The sequence below is a fragment of the Octopus sinensis genome, linkage group LG5, assembly GCF_006345805.1.
Source record: "Octopus sinensis linkage group LG5, ASM634580v1, whole genome shotgun sequence".
Lineage (NCBI taxonomy): Eukaryota > Metazoa > Mollusca > Cephalopoda > Octopoda > Octopodidae > Octopus > Octopus sinensis.
The window spans coordinates 53,686,292-53,713,787 of record NC_043001.1 but is presented as its reverse complement, the minus strand read 5'-3'; the positions used below and the strand labels follow the sequence as shown (position 1 = coordinate 53,713,787).

The 27,496-nt window shown below is 36.6% G+C and overlaps 1 protein-coding gene across 5 annotated transcripts in view; it reads right to left on the bottom strand.

Annotated features, from left to right (window-relative positions):
- The window catches only part of LOC115212036 (sex peptide receptor-like), a 767,681-nt gene that overhangs the window by 419,809 nt on the left and 320,376 nt on the right, over nucleotides 1-27,496 (bottom strand). The window lies entirely within an intron of this gene.

Here is a 27,496-nt window from a genome sequence, read left to right as displayed (position 1 = left end):
GAACCACAAAAGAAACGTCGCACTTCAAAAGACTATTTATTTTTCACACGGTATTGAGATTCTATGGATTTTATCACATTTCTATATAGCTGCTTTGACATTAGGAAGATATTACTGACCCACACAACATCACCCTCGTTTGAAAACACAATAATGTCATGTTGTGTTCTAATTCGATCACATTTCGTGAACATGGTAATGCTCGCAAATGCCTCTTTATGAAAAGCAGGATGCAGGATCAAAACGTCGACTCATTTGGTATGAAAGGCATCCAAAATTAACAGCCTACGCAACAAGCATGCAAGGCTAACATGAAATCAGAAAGAGGACCCCACCGGACGCCTCCATGCGGGTCAACGTCGATGTGTCATTGCTAATGACATGACTGCAGTATTTGGACAATCGAGCGGCTGAGGGAAGGATACAATTCCACAAACAGCACGGAGGATCGTACATGAAGACGTTGACTGAGGTTTGAAACGGCACGTGAATGTCCCCAACTGCACCGACAGTACTTGCAGGACCGATTCCGGAAGGTAATTGAATCGAACTAGGCAGAACATATGAAGTCACCAGAGACCTATTTCTGCAGAGACAGCGAGCCGCCGGCTGAGTTCATTCAATCTGTTTTGCCGACGTCCGGGTAGGGTCCCCATCCTCACAGATTGTCAGCGATGCGGATGTCTGCAATGGGCTCAAAAACGTCAGAGCTGGTGATATCAGAAGTGGAGAAGTGTAGTCTTTCTCTGACGAAAGTCGATATTGCGTTTCTGTAGCAGCTGACAGAGCTAGAATTTGGAGAGTGGGTGAACATCATGCCGATGGCTGTGCCATGGGTGGACAGAGCAACATGGTATAAGGCGCGATACACTCAAACAGACTTGGACCGGTCGTCTTCCAAATCATCGGCCAAGGCCGGAGCAATGGAGTAACAGATACTCGCTACATGGACCAAGTGTTGAGATTTCATATTGTGCAATACTTTGCCCGTCTTAGGAATCCCGACAACACAACAACGCCCGTGCCCATACTGCCAGCGTGACAACACACTTCCTCCAACAGCACAACACCCAGACATTTCCATGTTCTCCCTAAGTCTGGACTTGAACTTCATAGAGCAACTGTGGGACGAAATCCAAAGAATGCTAAATGACATCCGTCCAAGGCTGACAATTGCGATACAAATCACTGAAGGTTTTCAGAGAGTGTAGGCTGCATGACTTTCATCAATCGTTTGTTGCATTCAATGTACATAAAATGCCTGGCGGTAATAAACGCTAACGGTGGTTACACGAGATATTGAATTGATATATATATAGGTGTCTGTGTGCGTGTTTGGGGGATGCTTGCAAATAAAGAATAATGCATTACACATATTTATTTAATTCGGGCCGTAATTATTTAATAACAGATTGACTCATCGACACATTGATTAAAGTTTAGCAGACGGAGATATACTTCTTCATCCTCAGATGTACGAAGGTAGAGTAAACAAATATTAAGGAGGTGTCCTACTCCTGAATATTATGGGCCTTCATTGCAATTTCACCTCACTTTCATATTGTTGGAAATTATTGGCTTATCACATAATGCTCTACTGTATATAGAAGACACTTTATTGGTGTCATGTAGCTGGCGGTTTGTAGTGACACGGGATTCAACGAAATTAGTTCCTGGCACATTATGTAGTGATTTAATCTAAAATAATCACCTTCTATACTTTCTTCTATATTTTGCTTTTACTGCTCGTGGATATGCCGAAAACCATGAATTGTAACGAACATATCATGCTGAGTCGTTTGAAATATTTTATTTGGAAGTGCCTATGATTTTTACCATGATTTTCGTGTATAGGATACGATGAAAATTATTCCTTTCATTGCTGTCATCTTTTGAATAATAACAACTGATGCACATATATATTGTTCCGTATATATCCAGGGATAATTTCTGCACTGTGTACCCTCTCTAATCTCAGAAATATTAAAAAAATGAAGTTGAGGAAAGGACAAACAATAAAGAGAATACCTAAGAATGACGAAAATATGCTAAGAAATAAAGGAAAAGTTAGGTGGGCTGTTTGAATGATGTTGCTGTCCTTGAAATTTCCATAAAATAATCACATGACCGATTAATTAAAACTAACTGATATGCAAAGAATCCATACAATAACATTGCTTCTGGAGATTTGTTATTCCACACTCTCAGTTTTTAACATAAATTGAAATTAACTTTTGGATATATATACTATTTTGTATTCATTGTGTTCTAGCATGTTCTTTAAAATTGACTTTAGAAGTTCTACATTATCATATATTTATGAGAATGTCTTCTGAGCTATTACCAAGGATGCTGGTTATTCTTGTTTGAAAAATATCCCCTGCAGCTGTTGTTTTAGCGACACATTTTACAGCTTCACTTTTGATAATATAATTAATATTTCTGAATACCGAAACAAAAATCCCACTTTAGCGTTTGTTTCTGTATACAATATCGTCAGAGTTAAATTATTTTATTAGTAATAATGTTCAATAAAAGAAAACAAAATCTTGAATTTCTCTAATATGAGGCAGAGTAAATTTGTTAGTTTCAAGATACAATATAAAGGTACATCAAAAACTAAAATATGTCAACAGAAGATGTTGATAAACTAGTGGAGATTATTTCAAATGCTGATTGACAAGGTTAAATATTAAACCAGAATCTATGCAACATATCTCAAGTTTAAAACTGAAGAAATTTAACCACTACACATGTCTACAGACTCACATTGTCAATCATGAAAACACCATCTGTATATTTTCTAGTTAAAAATATACAGAATTTCCTTTCATCTATTGACTGTCGGTACTTTTATTATATATTCGGTATATTAAGTTAGAAGCTATATAAAATGATATATCAAAGCCCATTCAATTTCAAAGAAACATCAAATGATAGAACTTTCTATGCTCTCAACCTAAGTACTGGTTTTAGCAGAATTGTTCCAAAATTACGCATGGAGTGTTTATGTAATTTTTAAAACTACTTTAAAGATTTTACTGTGTAGTGTTAAAATACAATATATCATATAAAAAGAAATTGAAAATATTAAAACCATTTTGTATATAGAACTTTACAAAAAGTCCGCATAGAAATGTTGACTGTAGGCCTTTTAGGCGTGTTTGGTCATTCTAGAGTATTACATTTGCATTGGACTATATTAGCTCTTCCGTCTCGCATTTGCATGTATCCAGTTTTCTTTTGCATTTGCGTGGCTTATCTAGTCTTGTGATTAACGACCTTTTCTTGTAGGGGATAGCTACTCTTTGAATGAATTTTTGGCTGATGGTAGATGCATTATGTTAGATGGAAATACATCTAGGTAACTTTTAACCTCATGCAAAATATTCTACCGGCAATACATTCTAGATGCTCGGTGTACAAAGTGCATTACAGAAGTTTTATACTTTTTCAGTAGAGACATATATTAATTTCAGATAAGTGCAAAACTCAACTTTCCTTCAAAGCAGGATCTTCTGAATTCAGTACACTTGTTATAGTGTACTAGCCATTTCGTGAAGTTCCCATTGAAGTTCTCCAAAGTGAAGGTGTTTAGGGCTCATGTCACAGCCCCCTTCATCTTCACAATATTATCAAAACAACTGCCCATGAGATTCTCCTTCCGCCTGAGGGAACAATCTCTAGGGGCAAGGTCTGGAGTGTAGAAAGTTTAAGGAAGTGTTGTGATCCCAGTTCTGGGAAGTAGCTGGTTACCAGAATGGAACTGTGAACGGGTGCATTGTCCTGGTGCAGGTGCCACCGACCAGTGTGGAAGAGTTTTGACCTTTTGTGACGAAATTTTTTCCTGAAATCCCTCATAACCTCTACAAAACATTGTCTGCGGTGTGGCCAGAGAAACCTCAGAGGATATATATGATGCCCTTGCTTCTGAAACAGTGGATAATCAGTAATCCCCGGTGCATCTGCTTTGTTTGGCCTTCTTGGGCCTGGGTGAATCAGGATGTTTCCATTTGGAACTCTTTATCGCAATGTAGGCATCATAACTGTAGTACCAGCTTTGATCACTGGACATCCGCTACTCACGCGCTCGGCCTGAATGCAATGAAACATTTCCCTGTTGTTATCCGTACTTTTCTTCGTCGCTGGACACCATGGGAACAGATTTTCTTCGAGTTTTACTTACGCTTTAGTCTTCATGAATAATTCTGTGTAGAGTTGCTACAGAAATTTCACACTACGCTTGTTGTCGTTATATAACATCAAGTTTACAGAACATTGCAGATCCATTCTATTAGCTTTGTGGATCTGGTGTTCCTCTTCCCAACACACATCTCATTGTCTCTCACCTCGTCTCCATCTTATTTGAACCTGTTGATCTAGCGAACAACTGATGTTAGCCTCATACAAGGTAATCCATATGCAGTTTGGAATATTTGATAACATTCTGTAGGCGTTTTGTCCAGTTTAATAGCGAACTTTATCGGATAGCGAGCTTCCAAATTTTCGCATTCCAACTGCCTACTGCGAACTACCCATTGTGTTACAGTGGTCTATGGCTATCTGAAATATAAAAAGTTAGAAATTTTGTTCATTAGATCTATAGTAGTAGTATATTGCAATTAAAATAATCTAGGACAACTGAACCTGCATCTCTCCTAAAATGTTTTCGGATTTCTGGAACGCACCTCGTAAACTTCATCCGTCATAGAGTGGGATTTTCAGGATTAAAATAGTGGGTATCTGAACATGCCTAATGTCATTGAAAGAGACATTTAGAACACCATAGTTTAGAAAGGGGGTAGGTATAAATAAAATGAGAAATCATTTTAGGGGAATACTAATTGTGGTGATGACATGTTTTATATTTAATATATTACAGTTGAGAAATAAATTTGCAATTGGATTATACATTTCATGTTACTTTATATCAATGGCATAAATTGTAATTAACTTCAATCTCTAACTCATTGGCATGAACGTCCTTACAAGTCGGAATTACCTTTCAATATATTTTGTGTCTTCAAGTAAGTTTTTGTGCAGTTATAGAATTTAATCGTCTCATCACAATGCAATATACGAATACCTTTATCACACATTTCTAATATTTAGCCTTCTTCCATAAATCATTAATCCTATTTGGTTTTTAGAATCAAGTTTAATGCAACTCTTCTTTCCCAATATCTGGGAAAATCTAATCCTTGTTTGAATCTTTAGATCCTCATTTCCATTATTTTAATTAGACCTGGAATATTTTACTTAAAATAGCATCCAATTTGAAGCTGAATACACTTGGACCTGCAATAAAACATTTAGACTGAGCTGCTTTCCATATTGTGGAGAAATATAGGTGTTATTGCTAGCGACACTGAATTCTTTGATGCAATAAGTTCACGTACTTGGCAATTACATCTGTTAATACCATCCCCAACTTCATTTAATTGACTACTAAAATACATTTCCCGTGTGCTGTTGAGTCATGAAGAAGTTTAGCTTTAAACAGCTTTCTACTGCTGAAAATCAAGTGTTAATGGGCGAATTCTCAGAAATTAAGATATATTATGTAATAAAATATACTAGTATTATATTTACAACATATATCAAAATACCAATATTTAAGGGTACTGGGTATTTTCAGAGATATTTATTTTATATGTAATAATTTAATTTATCACTTCACTTACGCTTCCATTTTCTGCATTGTTAAGCAGAAAACTTGAAAAGTGAACACGGAAATCAAAAGTTTGTTTATTTCGTAACTTTGCTAAATTACACTGCTTACTAATGAAAACCAGACATGGTCTACTATTGTTATACTCCATTTCTTTGCAGGAAGCCACAACACAGACGTTGCGATTGCATTTTCTATCAGCAACACCTTTGGACTAGAAAATAGCAATCTCGATTACCTCAAACATGTATTGTTTAAAAGAATTGAGAAAATGGAGAAAATAAAAAAAGGAATAGAAAAAAAGGAAATAAATATATTTTATTTGCACATTAAATATAACTTTATTGCCTTTGTATAATTCAGTGGATTCTGTGCAAATGTAACCATATTACCTGTCTGGATAACCACATTAAATAATTAATTATTCAAATTAACAATTTAATGTGTATTACGATATTTTGTCAGTACAAACAGTAGAATTTTATATTACCAAAACTTAATCCACAGAAACACATTCTTTACTATTAATATCACTTATTCTCTGCAAATCGTGCAGATTTAGAATAAAATAGGTCGGGAATGATTAAAATGAACTACAAATATTATGTAAATATGTATTTGTAAATATGCGTCTCTACGTGTGTAACTACGTGATCAATATAACTTGTCAATATTCTAGCACTTAATTATTGCTATGAAAAACATAGAAACATTTGATAACACAAGTAAATAGTATTTACGCGACATGTCAGAAATTCTATATTGTACAAACCTATTAGTCTTTCTCCCCATCTGTGACTAATATATCGATTCGTTCATACGTTATGGGGAAGCTATATTTGTTTGCCGAAACGTTCAATATATTACAGAGTTAGCATACTTGTAGCCAATTTATTGATATGGATCTATTGCAGCATGATTTCCATATAATTTAATCTCTAATTTCAAGAATCAGCGTATATAAGTAGAAGCGTGTATTTTGTCGTGCATACGTAGGAGTGTTGGGTCTGTTTAGAACTTGCTGTTTATAGACGTCTCACTTTACTTCTCGAAAGAGAAATATATTCCTATATATTTCTCTTCCGAGAAGTAAAGTGATATAATTTCTATTTTACTGATAGAAAGAAACATCTATATCTAGTGAAATTAACGTTGTGTTAAACTACACCAAGGAATACAATATAATAGATTCATTTGTATATTTATGCATACGAATCTCTTATCTGATAGAAAGCAAATGCGTCCTATCAGATAAGAGGACTAGTTCTTATCTATTCCCCTTTGAAACCAATCAGGTGTCCTTGTGTGAAAACGCCTGTGTTTGTGTGTATCTATGCATGAGAATGAACACGTATATATCTATATATTTACACACACACACACACACACACACACATTATATATATATATATATATATATATATATATATATATATATATATACATGTGTGTGTGTGTGTATGCAAAGAACACGTGCACACCGATATACGCAAAAGATACAACTATGTGTATATATGTGTATATGTGTATGTAGGTGCACGCGAATTACAATAATAATTATAGAAAAAGGATCAAAGATAAACGTCGACGAACATAAAAAAGGAGAAGAAGAAGAAGAAGAAGAAGAAGAAGAAGAAGAGAAGAAGAAGAAGAAGAGAAGAAGAAGAAGAAGAATAAGAAGAAGAATAAGAAGAAGAAGAAGAGGAAGATGATGATAATGATGATGACGGTGATGATGGTGATACAAGACAAAATGGAAGAAATATGAATAGATTGAAAAAGTGGTTTAGGGCTACTAAATTAAACGAATTGACTGCGGCAGCTGGACAAATACAGTGATAGATTGGTAGATATGGTCTTGTGTATAAACCAAATGACTGATAAATGTGTTTACTTGCAACAATCTAAAAAAAATCATTTTCTAATACCTTGTTCTTTCGACATGTAAATATGATTAAAATCACTAAATATTCTGTGTGTATAAGTTTAAATTTTTGATGTAGATATTTTGTTCGCATAATTATTAATTGTTTCTTCTTAAGGCGGTGGCCTGGCAAAATTGTTTGCACGCCGGGCAAAATACTTAGCAGTATTTCGTCTGCTGTTACGTTCTGAGTTCAAATTCCGCCGAGGTCGACTTTGCCCTTCATTCTTTCGGGGTCGATTAAATAAGTACCAGTTACGCACAGTGTCGATGTAATCGACTTAATCCGTTTGTCCGTCCTTGTTTGTCCCCTCTGTGTTTAGCCCCTTGTGGGTAGTAAAGTAATAGGTATTTCGTCGCTCCTTAAGCTCTGAGTTCAAATTTCGCCGAGGTTGACTTTGCCTTTCATATTAGTATCAGTTGAGTTCCTTCTCCAAAATTCCCCTCTCCACCAAAATTGCTTCCTTTGTGTCACAATTTGAAACCGTTCTTTTATCTTTTATTTGTTCCAGTCATTTGACGGCGGCCATGCTTGGGCACCATCTTGAAGTTTTCATTCGAAGAAATCGACTCGAGGACTTATTTCTGAAGTCTATTACTTATCTATTACTATTACTTATCTATCAGCCTGTTTTGTTGAACCGCTATGTTACAGGGAGGTAAACACATCAACACTTGTTGTCAAGAAGTGATGGGGACACACATAGCTATATACATATACACTACGGGTTTCTTTCACTTTCCGTCTATCAAATCCACTCACAAAGCTTTAGTCGGCCCGCGGTTATAAAGAAGGTGCCACGCAGTGCGACCATGTGGCTATGAGGCAAGCTTCTTACCACAGAACCACTCCTGCTTCTATTTACAACTTTATATGAATTATAATTTACAGCAATTCTGTGAAATATTTCTTTCGATTTAATTGACTAATTATATTCATGTCAAGTAAATGCGAACCGATTCTCCAGTGGTTTCTATGATAAGCATTCTACGTATGTTATTAGGTGAAATACCAATTCTTTGAATTACTGAATAAATTGATGAGAATTACAAAGAGAGAATTTATGATAAAACCGCTCTTGAAACTACGTATATTATCAATAATATGGCTTACAATCCCGACAAAATAATTCTACTCAGAGTACATGCATTGATCCCCAAAATCCATCCCCTCCTCACTGTGGTGGGGACGCTGGCAACGGGTAGTGGCGTCCCCAAAGTCCATTCCCTCGTCACCGTGGTGGGGACGCTGGTAACGGGTAGTGTCAGAGCTATGCCGTCGGGAACTTCGGTTCCTGGTAGGGCCACCCAAGGCGGATTGGTCTGACACCGAGTGGTATTAGGGTCACAACCGGCGGCTCCTCTGTCGTTCTGTCCCTGCGTCTCCGAACAATCTGCGGCAAACAGGATGTCTCTACATGCTGGATTGTTGGGGACCGCTTGTGAAATTCACATATTCTCACGAAACTTTTTCCATGAATTCTCAATGGCGAATACAATGGCGAATTCTCACTCGACTACTACTGCTGCTGCTACAGCTGCTTCCAGTATTATACAAATCTACCCAAACCCTTCTATTGCTCTTCCGCTATTTCGGCGTTGAAGGGACCTGAGAGTAACGTGTTGGAACGTCAGAACAATTCGTGACGACGGTGTCCAGGCACCGCGTGGCCGTTGCTTGTCTTTCAGAGGTGCGGCTTGCGGACGTCGGCCATCTTCCGATCAAAGTCCCCGGCGAAGAATTCACCTACCATCTGTATCACAGTGTTGCGGCTGATAACATTGGCTTCCATGGGGTGGCTATATCGCTCAGCCCTGACGCGCAAGCGGCTTTGCCAATCTCGCATTGACTCGCACGGGTTCGATTGAAGGGTCAAATCTCGAACGTCAGCGTCATCGCTGTGTATGCTCCCACTCTCAATGCAGACGATGTGGACAAGACGCGGTTCTCCGCAGATCTTCAGACAGCGGTGGATGATGTTCTTTCCTGTGATGTTCTTATTGTTACTGGGGACTAGAACGCTCGGACCGGACCTGCTGACGATACAAAACGGCACATTTTGGGATGCTTGGCCCTAGGTACTCGCTGTGACAATGGTGAACGGCTCGTGTCTTTTGCGGAGGCTAATCGTCTTATCCTCACCAACACTCGCTTTCAACATCCGCGACGTCATCTCATCACATAGCGTTCCAATGATGGGAGAACGGCCAATCAGATCGCGTTGGGCCTACTCGGTGATGGACTCTCGGGCGTTCCGGGGGGCTGACACGGGCAGTCAGCTTGGATCAGACCATACTCTTGTTTGGGCGACCCTCCGTCGCAGGCTGTAGGCGAGACCTCCTCCTACGCGTCAGAAGAGGATCGATGTCTCGCGTTTCAAACTCGAGGCTGGGAACCATTTTCGGCATCGCGACGAGTTGGTTCAACAACCGGAGCAGGAATGGAGCGCACTCAAGACGGCGACGACTGAGGTGGCCGGGAAGCATCTTGGGTCAACCAGACGGCGCATCGGGACTGGATCTCCAGCGACACTCTTGAACTCGCTGAGAGGGCGAGAGTGGCTCGACTAGAGGGTGCACGAAATTTTCGAGATCTGCGACGATGCGCCTCGAGGGCCATCCGGGTCGATCGAAATGCACACTGGCGTGAATTCGCAGAGCTGACGGAAGGGGCTGTAGCCTGTGGTGACTCGCGCAAACTCTACCAGCTGGTGAAACAGGCTAGCCTAGGCAATCAGTGAGACGATCCGTGATCGGAATGGCGGGTCATTACGAATCTTAGTGACCGGCGGGATCGGTGGCGGGACAACTGCTCCGAGCAGCTCAACCATACGCCACCATCTTCATTCGTGCAGCCAACTGGGGACGACTACGGTTACAACACTGCTCCTCCAACGGTCGAGGAGGTACGCGGTGTCCTGACTCGTCTCTGGATTAACAAAGCACCAGGCGAAGATGGTATTCCAGCAGAGGTGTACAAAGCCGAGCCAGATGTCTTCGCATCCTGGCTCCATTGAGTCTTCTCCGCGGTGTGGGTGACAGAGCGTTTTTCTGAGAACTGGAGTGATGCAACCCTCCTGTCGTTCTTCAAAAACGGCGACAAAAAACTGTGCTCAAACTATAGGGGCATCAGCCTTATCGATGTTGCTGCCAAATCCTTCGCAATTCTTCTGCTGAAGAGGTTCCAGACCGTCCGTGATGTCCGTACCCGCCTTTCTCAGGGTGGCTTCCGTCCGGGAAGAGGGTGTGTCGCTCAAATCTTCAACCTCCGGCGTGTTCTGGAACAACGGTGGGCATACCAGCAGCCTACTGTGCTATGCTTCATCGACTTCGCTGCTGCCTTTGATTCGGTAGATCGAGAGGCCCTGTGGCGCATAATGCCGGCGGACGGTATCCCAGAGAAGCGCCGTTTGATGTTCGGACAGGTGTGCGGCAGGGGTGCGCGCTGTCGCCAACCCTCTTCAACTTCGCCATTGACTACGTTCTCAACACCGACCTCCGAGACTACCGGTGCGTAGAGGTTAGCAGAGGAGTCGCGGTGACGGATCTGGCCTACGCGGACGACATCGTACTGATGGGTGCAAGCAGGAAGATGTTCGAGCGGCTCTCGAAGGGGTTCAAACGGCAGCAGCCGCGGTTGGTCTCTGAAGCAATGCCACCAAGTCGAAAGTGATGAGGTCGTTTCTTCCGACTGACATCTGGCAGCCAATATCTCTCGCGGGCGAGGACCTGGAGGATGTGGAGTCTTTCGTCTACTTGGGCTCAACGGTGATCCTAGACAGTCAGGTTGCAGCCATCTGTCTTTCTGCAACGGCGCTTGCGGTGGTTTGGGCATGCATGTAGGCGTCCGGTGGGTGAACTGAGCCGTGATGTCCTTCTCCCAACTCCACTTCCCAACTGGCGGAAACGCGCGGGCGGGCAGCTGAAGACCTGAGTTACGACGACCAAAGAGGACATCTCCGTGCTCACGGGGCCGCAGGTGGTCGGCCTGCGCCGATGGAACCGTGACTGGCTCGATATCTCCAGTGAACTGGCGCAGGGTCGTCGTGCGTGGGCAACCATGGCTCGAGATGACTCGAGGGTGGTAGAAGAAGCCGACTCAACTCGCCCAGGGTGAATGTCGCTACAAGTACAAGTACATTGATCCGAATAAAACTAGGTTAAAAGTGAGGTAGTAAACTAATGAGCGCATGATTAATTTCATCACAACTCGTTCATGAATTAAGTAGGTTGTATTAAGTTGACATCTCGATTGAAGTATAATAACAATTTCCAGAAATCAAATCCATTTCATACATGTGGTGTTGCGTACCGTATCTTGCTAAGTAAATGGCATAAGACGAGTAGCATATACACACACACACAAAAACACACCCACACACATGCCCCCCCCCCCCACAGAGCTAGATTTAGCTTGAGACCTGCGATCATGCAGGGGTAAAATCTTCACTAGTGTACATAACTATAAACAAACTAACATTTGTGTGTGTATGAGCACCGAAATGTGTAGTGTAAGATAGAAATAAGGTATTAATTTATTTTTGAATGCAGAATCGTCGATAGAACAGCGGAAACAGTGGATAAATTAGATTTAGAAAGTGGAAAACCCCATGTCTCATGAAGGCTCCGGCCAAGTTCTTTACCATTAAGCTAAACTGACCACCGACAAATTAATCTGCTTCAAGAGATGTTGGTTCGAGTCAATTTTCTCGCTATTTAAGGGTAATTTATCCAATACATTATCATCTTCTTTGTATCTTACGATATAGATTTCGACGCTTACAAAAAACAAATGCTTGTTCATATTCTTATAAAAGAGGTTGTACTTTTAAAAAGTAGATTAATTTCATGGCGGGCTGTGTAGCTTAATTTTAAAGCACTTGGACTAAATCCTAACGAAATATTAGTTCGTACCCCATAACTGCTTGTTGACAAAAGTTTCCGCTTTTTAGGGGTAATTCAGCAAGTGCATCTGCGTTCGGAAATAAATCATCATTTTATTTGTAACTTACCATATACATTTCGGCAGTTATTTATATACACGTGACACACACACACACATACACCCTCACACACACACACACACACACACACACACACACACACACACACACACATATATATATATATATATTTACTCGTATCAAAATGGGAGTTGTAGTTCTATCACGTAATAAACGGTATATGATTGGAATTAAATTTAATGCTAGAATCACTAAAATGCTAGCTAATAAAGCAGCATCCAAACAATATGCGTTCGGATAATTGCTCCCGAAGACCACAGTCTCTCGATAATTTCTGCATGAATACTTGTCTCTTGGTGAAACTCTCAAATTAAACTAAGATTAAGAAACATTACAATATTTGAAGTTCTAATAAGTGTAAATAGGCTTTTCTTTTAAAATTTCATGTTTACGGAGAAGAAAAAATATTCAATTATACGATATTTCCTATTACCATAATTATTCCAGCAATATTGCATAGAATTACCTCGTTCACTAACAATATAATTAATAATTATAACAATAAATAATCAATTCTTCTCAGGGGGTGGTTATCCGGGGAGCAGCTGTCCAGACATAAACTAAAAATAATGATACTGTGACAGGAAAAGATGAAGTTAAAATAAAATATTGCAAGATAAAATGAATTTCGTGTTGTAGTTAACATTTTCGATATAAGAAAAGGAATACAATGGTTTTCTGATCTTAAAATCATGGAAATAAAAATAAAAAAAGGTGATGTGGACTATATTTATCCTAATACCATATATTGGATGCTCTTGTCACAGAAAACAATGAAGAGTTATGTGTATACAAAGATAACTATATCTTAAACATTGGAATCAAGTACGGAATCAGAGATTTTGGAGCACGGGATTAACTCAGCGTAATTCGTTCGAAATTACAAAGTGTTACCTCATGTCTGGTGATACAAATTGGCCTAATATGTATGCGTATATGTATGTATGCATCTCTCTTTCTCATTCTTATTTATATATATAAGAATTTTCTGCCTAATAACATAAAAACCAAGGCTGTATGGATATTAGAGCATTTATAGATAGAAGGTCTTACAGCTGTTTCTAGGATATTATTAATACATCGGAGACGGTGTAAGAGGAAAAATTAAGTCATAGTTAGATTAGATGTGATACAAAATACAGAGTGAGGTGGAGGAAAGAGTATATATCTTTATATATATAAAACTGAGAATGAGTGTGTGTGTGTCTGTCTGTCTGTGTGTTTCCCTAAAACATGAGAACTACACAACGAATTTCATTCAGATTTTACACATGCCCTACTTAGGGTACGGGGAGTGTCATCGGTAAAAATTTTAAAAAACTTTTTGCCTGAAGCGAGCCCACAACAATATCATATCTTCGCCACTACGATACCCTTTTACAAATTTTACACATGCCTTACTTAGGATCCAGGTAGTTTCATGGGCAAAACAAAATGTTCAACTTCTTGCCTAGAGCGAGCCCATAGCAATATCATATCTTCTCCACTATTTCAGTATTATGTGTTAAAATTTAAACAAAAACATTTCTCTATTTTATGTCAGATACTTTCACTTTAACAGTAAGAATAATAATAACAATTGAATTATATGTAGTAAGTAATAATTAAAATCAAACTAAAGTATAATATAATCGTAACATAACAAAAGTAAAAATAGCAATTGGTATACAATTGCATCAATTACTTGAACTTCAATAAGTGGTTTCACTTGAATGGGAATAAATTAAAAATAAAATTAGCGTGCAGAAATGGAATAGACCAGATGGATAATAAAAAATTGAATTAAAGAAAAGACTATTGTCTATAAAATATACAATGTAGAGAAAAAAGAAGATTTGAACACATGGAGGAAAGCACCTTTGAAAAGTGTCTTGGTGCGACCATGAAAGATATCTAATCATGGGGGTAAATTCGCTACAGTAGAAGCAAGGTTCGAGTCAACGGAGCGTGCAAGGGAGTGCTCGACTCGAACTTGCAAAGTGGAAATATTTTATTTTTACCTTTATATTTGGGACGTAGGACGTCCCGGAAAAAAATTGTTTAAATCCCCCCCCCCCCAGAAGTAGAGGTAAGCTGGATTGTAGCCACACTTCTATACAGGAAGGAGGACAAGATACAATTGATCGAAATTACAAGAGACGGGCTAACAATTCCGGTCTGTTATATATTTTGAGTATTGTTATCACTAGCGATATCAAGATATAACTTTGTATTTTGTATTTTATGTGTAGATGTATATATATAGATGTACATGTAATATGTACACATATATATATACACATATATACATGCACTAGCACTATGACCCGGCAACGACAGCTCTATAATGCTAGTATATATATATATATGTATATTCTTTTATTTGTTTCAGTCATTTGGCTGCGGCCATGCTGGAGCACCGCCTTTAGTCGAACAAATCGGCCTCAGGACTTATTCTTTGTAAGCTTAGTACTTATGCCAAAACGCTTAGTTACGGTGACGTAAACACACCGACATCGGTTGTCAAGCGATGTTGGGGGGACAAACACAGACACCCAAACACAGCATCTCCCCACACAAACACACACACACACACATATATATATATATATATATATATATATATATATATATACGACGGGCTTCTTTTAGTTTCTGTGTACCAAATCCACTCACAGCGATTTGCTTGGCTCGAGGCTATGGTATAAGACAGTTGCTCAAGTCACTACGCAGCGGGACTGAAACCAGAATCATGTGGTTAGTAAGCAAGCTACTTGCCACTCCTACGCCTATATATATATATATATGTAAGGCAAAGAAGTAACAAGGATGTGAAGGTATTTATGCATTACGACCGTTTCAGGCGGCTCCATTTAATCAATCAATGCATGTATTACATCAATTTCAAAAAAATGCCACCATATTCGGATTCAAAAATATAGGTTTTTAACAAACAAGATACTCCATTATAATTTTTAGTAAATATTTCATCAGAACTAGAGAATGAAAGAATTCTATGCTGCTACTTTTGTAGCAGAATTATCTTTGAGAGAAATAAATACACAAACTACAATTTTGGAGTGGCAGATGATGATCACAGTGAGGGTCAAGAGATAGTAAATGTTTTTTTTATCTACTCCTTATCACCATCAAATGATCTAATGCAGCTAGTAGACGCAGTATACTAGCTGCATTAGATAATTTAAAACCACTTGGATTTGATAGTTAAGTTCTAGCTGCTAATCATAAACTAAATATTGTCAGACATCCCCTCAAACTTTAATAAAGGAACACATCTCAGAAGAAGTTATCATGATAGTGGTAAATGCCCAGAAAGTTATCAGTTAAAGGGACTTACAATAGAAACAGAGGACGCTTAAATGAAATCTAAATGGACATTAAGAGTAAAGAGGAAAAAAGATACGATCAAAGTATAGCAACATCTATATATTCGTTTCAACTCTAGGCACAAGGCCTAAGATTTTTGTGAAGGGAGCCAGTCTATTAGATTGACCAACTCATACGCAACAAGCTCGCACTTAATTTATCGACCCCGAAAGGTAAAGTCGACCATGGCGTAATTTGACTTCAGAACGTAAAGACAAACGAAATACCTATTTTTTACTACTCACACGGGACTAAACACAGAGAGGACAAACGAGGACAGGCAAACGGATTAAGTCGATTATATCGACACCAGTGCGTAACTGGTATTTATTTAATCGACCACGAAAGAATGAAAGGCAAAGTCGACCTCGGCGGAATTTGAACTCAGAACGTAGCGGCAGACGAAACACCACTTAGCTTTTCGCCCGGCGTGCTAACGTTTCTACAAGCTCACCCCCTTCGCAAAGTCCATATATTATTATATTATGATGATATATTAGGATGAAGTATTATAAAGCTTTTATTTTACATAAAAAGGATCTTTTATTTTATTGCGCAAATTGGTCTTGAGCCGCTGCTCTTTTCCCCTTTTGATATTGTAAACAACTCCCTCATCTACTATTATTATCAATGTCCTCATACATACTAGCATAATCCACATACTATAGCTCCTTATGTGCCCCTGTATCTCACTCTCTACAACTCTTACACTTTGCACATCATTCTAAAATATTCTGTTCTATTCTCCTTCCCTGGCCATTTCTATATTTTCCACATTACCGCTCTGGATACTGGTATTTCCCAGCGTCTGGACCCTAACTCTTGTTCATCACTCAATTAACCTACTCCAGCCTCATCTCCTCCCATCATCCACGATCCGTGTACTCTCTTTTGTCCACCTTGTTCCTTGAGAACTTGGGGTAGCAACCTCCTCACTGCCTTCCATCTTTCTCCTTTAGGCATATATATTCACTATAGCGAGGCACTTGATCTTGTCGGTCTATCATTCTTTAACCTTCCAGCACTTGGCACACAGACACCTACCTCCATCGACCCCACCCAATACTTCTTTGTAGTCGGAGGGTCTTTCTCCTTTTAACTTTTTCTATTCTTTTCGGTTTTGTAACTTATATGGCAACCTCACCAGTGACTGTGGCACGAAAAAACAGCCCCAGTACACTTAGGAATGTTATCAAACTGAAGATACCATTTTAGCTGTAATAGCATGGATATCAGACGTTAAATGATGATGATTATGATGCTGCTGCTGCTGCTGATGATGATGATGATGAAGGTTATGATGATGATGCATTAAAATATTCATGTTTACTGAAAACCTTAAATGATGCATAAGCAGGAACTACTGCTAAGAGAATATAGGTATGACCAATTGAAATTGCTATAACATTTAAGATAGAGAACAAATTATATAATTCTAAGTATAAGTGCCAAATGATCAATAATTTCAGGGAAATGTCCGTTTGCGTATGACATCTGTGAGGATATGAAAGGCAGAAAACGAAAATGAAATAAACACGAACATCCTACTGAGAAATGACTCCTGTATTGACACTGTAAGATTATTATTGGCCGGTACATTTGTTTGCAAATGTTTTTGCTGTAGTTGATGTCATTGTTAATCTCCAGTTCCGACCATACTGAATAACACTATGGAAAGTTATTTCAGTAATGGCCAGCCCATCATTGACTTGGATAAATTTCATGTTGACTCAAATCAATATATTCTACTTTTTGGAGAATACAATTTAAGAATATAATTTGACGGAGATTTGACTAATATTTGAAATAAGTTGAGCAATCATATGGTGGTTCCCTCGTTGTTGCCAACAAGGATTACTATGGAATATATTGATATCAGGCGTAGCTTATAGATTGCCAAATCTGCCACAGTATCGAAACAACTGTGAATATACATTCATTTAACGTTGCTCCATTCTAGTCAGCTGAAAATGCGTACCAGTATCAGTAGAAAGGTTTCACCATCACATTCAGATGGAATAGGTATTGTACTGACTTACTCGTTTATACTGTGTAGAAACCAAATTACTCTTCGGCCTAATACCTGCATGTGTATGACAGCTCTGATTATCTAATTTTACAACCCTCTCTCTCTCTCTCTCTTTCCCTTTTTCTCTCTGTCTATCCATCACTGTTTGTGTATATGGGAGAATTCACCGTGTAGCTGATTGACATGGTATATTTTGTGCATATTCGATCCATTATTCAATTAATTATCCATTCTAGGTTTGCTGATATGTATATTATTCAAAGCATTTTGGTTTTAATCAAATTCGTTTCTATAATAGGTATCTATTCTCTGTGATGAGAGAAATACGTAACACATTTATGCTAAAATCTTGAAATCAGTAATTATTTGCGTGATCTCCATATTCTCGTGAAATAGGGCAACGTATGTGTTCAAGACACATTACCCAATTTATCCAAGAGTTTAAGAAATGTTTGATTACTTTTAAATGTCAACATAGAAGTTTAAATCTTTTAAAACTGTTCCGTTCAGTATCGTGCTTCTTTAAAAGATTCATTTAGGATGTTGGATGAAAAGCGGTTGCCTTTTCCTCATTCAAATCTCCTTAATATTTTGGTGGTAAGCAGTAGCTTGCGTGAAATTTGAACTTACAAGGTAAAATTCTGGAACAATTTTCCTGTACATATCTGTGAAATAATTTAGCGATCCTCTTAATCTACCGTATTGTGTGGTGGTCTACAAATGTGCTAGTATGCATTTGTTATATATCTCTACTATTAATGATTAAAAATATATGCACGATCATTGTCTGCATCTCAGCATATATTCAGTATCTCCGTTTCCACTCTTTATTTTCAGATGATATTTCTTTATTATTTATGCATCTACTGTAAATTTAATATTTCAGCTGCTATTTTATTTTTATCGTTACAATGATCATTGTTGTTGTATTGATGCTGTTGTGTTAACTCTCACGGGTGTGTGAACTACTACTATTGCTCACATTGCTGTTTTTGCTGTTATTCATCTTAAATATCACTTGATAGTTTCACTGTTAATATTTATATTATTTATTCTGTTTGTACATTTATTCTAAAACCAAAAGATGCCTGTTATTAATTTCCTCCAATTTTCATTGAGTGAAAAGTGTCAATATTGCCTCGCAATAATGAAATAAATATCTAGAAAGCCAGTGCTTATAGAACAAGATCATGTCTATCTTAGTGAAGAACTTTTCTAAACCAAATTCCGATTTAACACCTGGTGAAATTGGATGGAAGGCTAAAAAATAAAAAATTGGGAATGAATGCCATAACAAATATTAATGGACTAACAGTAATTATACATGAATTCAATATAATTGGTGCAAATACTCGATGTTCTACACCAATGCTAACAAATTTCTTAAATCTGAAACTTAACGGCACGTTATGTGGATGTTTGTTACACAACACTAAACAAAATTAAGATGAAAGCTTGATCTGAACATGATATAATACTAATACATTACATACAGCAATATGACAACACCAAGGAAAAGTATACGTATGGTATATCGAAATGTACATTAAAACACTGCATGCACAAATATGAAAATAGTATTATTTGTAGTCAAGTTCATATAATTTTTACATGTTGAGAAATCACAATTTCGAGACATGATATATAGACATAAAATATATACATTGTTTCCTAGAATATTTAGTCATAAATAAAATATGTTCGTTTTCATCAATATCTGCGCTAACAGTGCTATATATGTTTTCCCCTTGTATGTAATTTTAAGTTTGTGCTAACAAATTTCATTATGAAAATAATACTATTTGGTTTAATTGATTTACAAAGAAATTTAAGAACTGTTATTACATTGTACGAAAAATTATTACATTGTACTAAGCAGGTTATCAGAGATATTTTGGTGCTTCACCTAATCACTTTTTAAATTAAACGGGTGCAATTTACACATTGCCGTCAGTAAATATTTATTTTGCAGTTAATAACACGATATGTTAAGAATTTTGTTGTAGTTGAGAAGAACGTTATTGAGAAAAAAGCGGTAAATGAGAGATGTCATCAAATACACAGTACCACCAGAAACAAGCAGAAGAAATATAGTTCCAAAGTAGAAGACCGAGAAAAGAATGATCAGAATATTGCAACATCGTTCTTAGAGTACTCTTGAGAATTAGTGCAGAAAATAATACCATAGTAAGCAAATTATTTGTATCCAGAATCCAGACGTCCGTCATGTGTTGTGCATTCCAGTTCATTATAGAACACTGAGAAATACGTATAATTTCAATTTCCACTCGAGACGAGTTATATGAGAGAATATTTGATAAAGTTTGAAACTGCGAAGGACAGAGTTTGTTACTGCATCAAATGCCTAACACAATACTTTCTGTGATTACATAAAGACTGGAAACAAAGTAAATCATCATTAACGTTCAAAATATAACCTTAAATAGCAAGAAATAGCAACCGAATTTCCTTAGATTGACACATATATTTCAAACAATGAAACAGCAACTGGGACAATGCCGTAATATGAGATATCATGGGTAGAGGCAGTATATGTTGGATCATGCATCTTCTATGTCAAAATATAGCTGCTTCTAAAAAACTATAAGGCAATTCTCAGGATACTAGCTCGTCCACTCACCTCACTTTAGACAACTATAAAAATGCATTCGCATAAATATTATGCCGTCATGAGTGAAGCCATTAGTCGAATACAAAACACGAATATTAAATTTATTTAGTAGCTGAGCTAACTACTGCTGCATCTCCTTTCTTGAAGCGGTACAGCAGTTATCATAACAAATCGAGTTTACATTCCCCACCTGGTCGTGTGGAACCACGTAAACATACAGAGAAAATTGTGAGGCTACTACAATACCTACTAACCATATTTTCCTTAGACTACTCTCTTGAGTCTTAAATGAGGAAATGTAATATGAAATAATGCCGACCTATACAACATTGATTATTTAGGGCTAGACAACAAAAGAACGACAGATGTATTTACAAACATTGGAGATGGTGTTAAAGACCCATATTTCGACACTGAAACGCATAAAAACTACCTTGTTTGAAAGAGCATGTATTGTAACTCTTATCTTTACAGAGAATATTAGAAAATATGGATCATTGGGCCATATCACCTAATGTTTATTCATCTTTCCGACTAACTACGTATCATTGTTTTCTCCAACAAAGAGAAGCTGGCTACAAAACAACGAGCACGTTCTTCCCAGTTAAATTATCACTTCTACAGAGGAATGAAAGTGATTATTGTGCCTTAAGGGCACAATTCCATGAGTGAGGTATTTTACCTTTCCGCACACATAGAAATTATGGGCACACTATGATGCACATATATATGCGGTGCATGTGTAGATATGCATAGCATGCAATGATATTTTATATAAGCATTTTGAATTAAAAATACAATCATGATATTATAATATAAGTGAACCACAATTTCATATGACTGAAATTATGAAACATTTATAAAATTAATGCTTTTCAATCAGTTAATCCTACCAGAAGTGCAGTTATCTAATAAATTAGACCATCAATGTGCACCTTTCATTTCGTTTCGTTGGATAAACTATATTTTCATTACAATTCTTTAAAGAATATTATTCCAAAGAAATTCTTAAAACATTATTATATTATCATTTATTATTTAATATTAAAAATTAAACTAAGAGTATTTTTACTTATAGTCAATGAGAGACTAAATACAGAAGCAAGGAAGCAACTACAATAAATAAAGTACGAAGTCTTACTATTTTAAAACCGATTTCGTTATTTCCTCAGTTATATGAAATGTATATTTAAATTTCATACAAAGCTTTCAGACTCTGTAATTCACCTATCTTCTTTAAAATTTTTGGTTTTGCTTTTTTTACTCAATTGGTTTTTGGTGTCATTTCTACAGAAAATAATGTTAAGTGTATTTGTTAGCTTGCTGGAGACTCATTCGAAAACAATGCACGAATCAACAATCGAATATAAATGGTCCACCAGTAAATTTTTATTAGCGACAGAAGCTGTATTGTTGCCGAGAGGTAATATTTATCCTCACGTAAACGTGCAGGTTCTATTAAAACAAAATATGCTGCATTAGATACCATCACAAAATCTCTGATATTGACTTTTTGGTACAAAATGCACTCTTGTTTTAAATATCACTAGCGGGGAGATAAATCCCTGCCACTTCCAGTGCCGAGACCTGCAGTTCGCGTGATTTCAACTTTCGTTGGTCTTCTCATATTAGTTTTCTCTCATGTTAGAATCAAGCGTGCATTGTGCACCGAAAAGCCAATATGAGTATTTCTATAATGATATCTGTCACCGTATAGTTTGTTCCGTGGAGGCGCGTGGCTTTGTGTTTAGGGTGTCAGCATCATGATCGTAAGATTGTGCTTTCGATTCCTGGACCGGGCGACATGTTGTGTTCTTGAGCAAAACACTTCATTTTACGTTGCTCCAGTCCACTCAGCTGGTAAAAATGAGTAACGCTGCGATGGACTGGCGTCCCGTCCAACTGGGGAACACATACGCCATGGAAACCGGGAAATCGGGGCCATGAGCCTGGCTGGGCTTTAAAAGGGCGCATTTATTCTTACTTATTATAATTTGTTCTAACAGAATATCTAAATTTAAGTGGGGATGAATATTACTTCGCAATTAATATTATACGTGAATACCTCACATGTTGATTTACATCAAATATCATGACATAATATCCCTTTCATACATTCCCGTGATATAACGATATCAAGAGTATGAGGGTGATCATTTGTTTGCCTGATGGAGAGCGTTATTGAAGGAAGTTTGTTGTTTATCATCTTCACAGTATTTTATAAAGCTTAGTGCAGGCTGTTTGTATTGAAGCTGAATAGAACAAATAAAAGAAATTGCGATTGTCTAAACTACTGGAGTCAAATGGTATGATGAAATATGTATATTAATTTCCAACTCAGAATAAGTCAAAGAATTTGTGAATAGTACACTATATGGAACTTTCAAATTAAATGTCTAATTTAAAGGAGATGGAAAATGTTGGGATGATTAAAAATGCGTTCCGATTAAAATTTTCTGTAATTTTCTCATTTTCAAATGAGACTGAGAAATTATACTAACATTGATGTTGTATCATCACTGTAAAAAATTAATTCATACAAAAGTGAAATACTGTGTATAAAAATTATCGATATAATAACGATACGCAATAACGAAAATACTTTCATATGGCAGATTGCACTTGTTCAAGTATGTGTGTAAGGAATTAGTTTTTAACTCATACATTGTACGTAACTGATGATCTACTTCTACTAAGACATATTCAAGTGCTCTTAAATAGTTCGACACAATACAAATATCAATGTTTATATCTCTTTATTGAACTTAGGCATTAAATGTATGATTATTAGTTTAGTAATTATAGCTAAATAAATAACATCCAAGTGTAGCGAATTTTTTTCTTAATAACAAATTGCTAAACTGTCTAATTTGATAAGTGTACTTGTGTGAGGACTCTACAAGATACATTTCAAAAGTTTTGAGGTATTTGTCTATGAGAGGGAGAGAGAGAGAAAGAGAGAGAGTGAGAGAAAGAGAGAGAGAGAGAGAGTAATAACTAGCCTAGATTATGGTAATTATATTATATCCTTACTAGACATCAAACAATCTGACATGCCAACATTTGTTATTCCGGATTGAAGACGGCTGCAACATAACCGTGAACACACCCTATTAAACAATTCTGTTTACAGCAGACTAGTTTGAAGAATGCAGTCGAGATATGAAGACAATTTCGAAGCTCTCTAGGCAATAACAATTTACGTTAAACTGTGCAAAACGATACAGAAACTTATGAAGTGCTCCAGACTGTCTATAGATTAAATTGTCTGAGTCGAGCATCTTTACGTTTCCGCAGGCAAAGTAAGTCCACTAGGAAGCTCATAATGGTCCCTTTCCTTGAGAGCAAGGGTATCATCTACATCCACAGGTTCCCTCTTGCGAGGAACTCAAAGGGGGGTACAATGTGAAGGTTTTAAAGTAGTTTAGGAAAGGGTTTCATCGCAAACTATCAGGGCACCTGCACAGCGACAACGTACTAATCCACAATTCCATTCCGGTGGCCAACTACTCGACTATCCCACACCATCTGTACACTCCAGACTTAACCCCGTGATCTTTGGCTGTTCCTCAATCTGAATAAAACGATGGGGGTGCCTGTAACAAGTTTCCCGAAAAACTTCACTTTCCAGGACATTCAGAGGACCTTCTCAAAGTAGCTGGAGCACAATAACAATTTCATTGAATTCAGAGGATCCTACTTTGAATGAGATTAATTATTTGTGCTTCATTATAACAGGGCTCAAAACTTTCGAAATGCAGCCTGTAAATCTAATTCATGTTATAACTGCTTATCTTCTAACACACGCCATTGTCTGAACATGCTAGGTGAGACACGTATCAATATGAAAATTGCAGGTGATTTTAGTTGATATATTTCATGAACGCTTTGTTCAAATATCGGTACAATGAATATTAAAAACAAAATATTAGACTAAAGATATTTATTAAATGATATATGCAAGCAGCTAGAGATGACAAAACCATGACAAGGATATTTCTTAATATAGCATAGTTTAAAAGAACACAAGAACGGTACATGGCGTGAAAAATATTTTTTATTGAGGGAAAGTATATAGGTGTGCATGAATATATATATACATATACATTTACCTATATAATAAATGTATCTCTCTCTCTCTCCCTCCACCTCCCTCTCGATATATATATATATTTATATATATATATTCAAAATAAACATGTATATATACAAACATGTAATATATATATATATATATATATATATATATATATATATATATATATATATATACCTGTGTGCGTGCGTGTGCGTGCGTGTGCGTGTGTGTGTGTGTGTACTACTGAAGTTAATATTAGAGTATTAGAGTTCGTAAGACTCCATGCAAGGGGGTACTTGCAATATTGTAGAATCTATTTAGGTTCTAAGCTGTGACAACAGCTTAGAATCTAATCTGTTGTCACAGCAACTATTAATACCATTCAAAACGGTGGACCGTTCGCTAAAGATCAAAATCACACGCAGTCATTAATGAAATATCCTTGTGGCGTACATTTCTATTAAACACACATTTCTTTTACATCTTCTCTTTCGTAGTTACTTTGAATTTTTTGATAGTTCATATTGCCAGCTGAAAATAGGTAGACTATGCAACGTTTATATTTTACAAATTAAATAAATACTCTACAGAGTTTTAATATATCTGAATTTTATAATATAAATGTGTAACAATACAGTCAAACAAACGAAACGAAGATTTCCTTCATAATATTTCGTTGTAGAAATGAAATACATTCCAAAATTTTATTGGCGTTAAGCGAAAATGTTGCCAAAAATGCTACAAAACACGTCTTTAATCATTCCACACATTTGAGTACAAGATTAATGTATTAATCTGGCATAAGTATACAAAATACAAAAATTGTGTTTTTGATAGCATTTATCATTCAAACGTATTAACTTCAGTTCTGTCATCAAAGTCGATGCTTTCCTAAAGAACAACGTGTCGTCGAAGCCCTGGTCAACTTCCACGTTGCAGGAATAGATTAGATATAGAGAAAAATATACTTTATTGTGAAACATTAGGGTGGAAGATGTGTGGAGATTTTCCGAAATATGTCTGGAATATATATGCACATATATATCAAAATATAGAGAGCGCAACCAGGGCATAAAACAAACAAAATCCTCATTATTGATGGGAGAATATAGTGTAACAAATTTAATCTGAGATGGAAAAATTTGCACAATTGTCACCTTATAAAAAGGGCATGGTTGCATTATAGGATCACGACTGAGTTGGTTTCTGGCTACATCACCTGCAATAAAAACAACCTACAATAATTTTTCCGGAGATTATATCTAAATCTAAACCTCTTATGTTGCCAATGGATGATAAATAACATGTCCTGTATCTGCAGCCAATTCTGGGACATTAAATCTTACATTATGCGTATCATTATTGTAAAATTCTACATCCGTTCATCGACATTGATTTTGCTGTGAGAAATTCGTGGAAATCACGAGTGAAGTGTCATTATCATGTGCAGATCTCAACGAATCAGGACTTCACCTTAATATAATAAGTGATACTGATTTCTGAGGCAACGACGATTCAAACAGTTTATGAACTTCCAAACTTAAATGATATAGGCCACTCATTAATACGTCATATTTAAAAAAAGATAGCAATAAGCATTGGAAGGAGTAAAATAAATCCATTATAATGTGCATGTATCGTACTCAAATGTATGATTCTCATTGTTGTATTCAAACTCTTCATACTAGGGTAGGATGGACAACGCAATCACCAACAGCAAGATTTTCGACTTTGGAAATATACCCTCGCTATGTGTAACATCGTATGAGGTTTTTCTGCCAGTCTTACGTTTCAATGAGTAACAATTGGCTACTGTTATGAATAACAGGAAACAACTATTTAGTAAAACTACATATCAAATAATAGGCATTAACCACCTACTCGATTATAGTTACCCTTTCTACAAGAAACAATAACAAGCAATATCATTAATATTTATGGAAAGCTGAAGGCAATTCTGAAACTGTAAAAATTTTCAAGTATTTCGAGACACATCATAAAGAAATTGTAGGTAGATCTAACGTTACTTAAGACTACGTATTAAAAAAATATTCTTCGTTATATCATGGGCACGTTTGCTATGAGAGTAATACTTTATTATTTTTGCATTTATGTCAATGAATGAGCAAGTTTAGGTGACAATCGTCCATTATCTATTAATCTATCTATCTATCTATCTATCTATCTATCTATCTATCTATCTATCTATCTATCTATCTATCTATCTATCTATCTATCTATCTGTCTGTCTGTATGTCTATCTATCTATCTATCTATCTATCTATCTATCTATCTATCTATCTATGTATCTATCTATCTATCTATCTATCTATCTATCTATCTGTCTGTCTGTCTGTCTGTCTGTCTATTTATCTATCTATCTATCTATCTATCAATATATATACATTGCGTATTTAGTATATGTTCGTTTGCTTATTTAGTACACGTTTTTTAAATTATATATATATATATATAATATATATATATATATATAAATAGGTATTATTATTATTATTATTATTATCATCATCATCATCACCATCATTATCATCATCATCATCATCATCATCATCATTATTGTTATTAATATTTCTGGGTGTGTTACTGTTGTTTGAATTGTTGGTGTGATTAGTTGATTGGTTATTGTAGATATTGTAGTTGTTTTTTCTCAGTTGTTTGGCATCATGGTTTGAGTCATTATCACTTTGATGCATTAATTGGTTGATATTAGCATTGTCTCTAGATTTGTTATATGAGTTACGGTCAATGTTT